At 37.7% G+C, this 738-nt stretch overlaps 1 non-coding gene across 1 annotated transcript; it reads left to right on the top strand.

Annotated features, from left to right (window-relative positions):
• Nucleotides 1–332: 332 nt before the first annotated feature.
• Nucleotides 333–453, top strand: LOC111735262. The gene has a single exon (XR_002778734.1). It is a non-coding gene; the product is annotated as a small nucleolar RNA SNORA28 (small nucleolar RNA).
• The last annotated feature ends 285 nt before the right edge of the window (nucleotides 454–738 follow it).

Genomic DNA, 738 nt, shown 5'->3' with positions numbered 1-738 from the left:
GTGACAACTTAGATAATTAATGCAACAGGCAGATACAATATGCTATTAGAAAAGTCTCCCAAAAGTAAATAGTACACATCCGCAGACTTGGGATTTCTTTGTAGCACAAATAGGAGCCCGCCGGTCACCCTGCCTGGCCCCTTAAGCATGCATCCTGAGCTCATGATGACCCCACGGGCATCACGCTTCAGTGAGTAAAAATCCCACATCTCTGTGCAGTTGGATGCTTTTGCTTAGACCTTTATTTTGAAAAATTAAATGGTCGTGGTATGAAATGTATCACTTCTGTGAGTGATTTTTCACCTAATATGATTATCTTTTTAAAAATTGGAGAGTTTACTGTGGCAGATGATCAAAACTGTCTGACCCAATTTGAGCTTGCAATAGCAAGAAAGTTGAACCTCTTCCAATGTTCTCTTCCATGAGACAAGCCGTCATATAGACTTAAACAGCGAAGAAGAAGAAAAAACAGAAAAAAAATCTGGAGAGTATAGTTAGCCGATCCTCAAAAACGCACCTGTCATTTGAGAGCCTTTTGTGTCAGTTTCTTTTCTGTTGTGATTTATACAGATACGTACATTCTGGCGTAGCAAATGATCTAACCAACTTTCATTTTTTTAAAAAATGAAGGCGATACAAAGTACCTAATAACTTAAAATGTACACAGTTTCACGACTTAAAAAAATATCAAAAGTAATGCCGCCTTTCTATTTTCTTACGAGTGTAATTTGGAAAGCA

Source organism: Pteropus vampyrus, unplaced genomic scaffold (genome assembly GCF_000151845.1).
Source record: "Pteropus vampyrus isolate Shadow unplaced genomic scaffold, Pvam_2.0 Scaffold21101, whole genome shotgun sequence".
NCBI classification, from domain to species: domain Eukaryota; kingdom Metazoa; phylum Chordata; class Mammalia; order Chiroptera; family Pteropodidae; genus Pteropus; species Pteropus vampyrus.
This window is presented reverse-complemented; position numbering and strand designations above follow the sequence as displayed.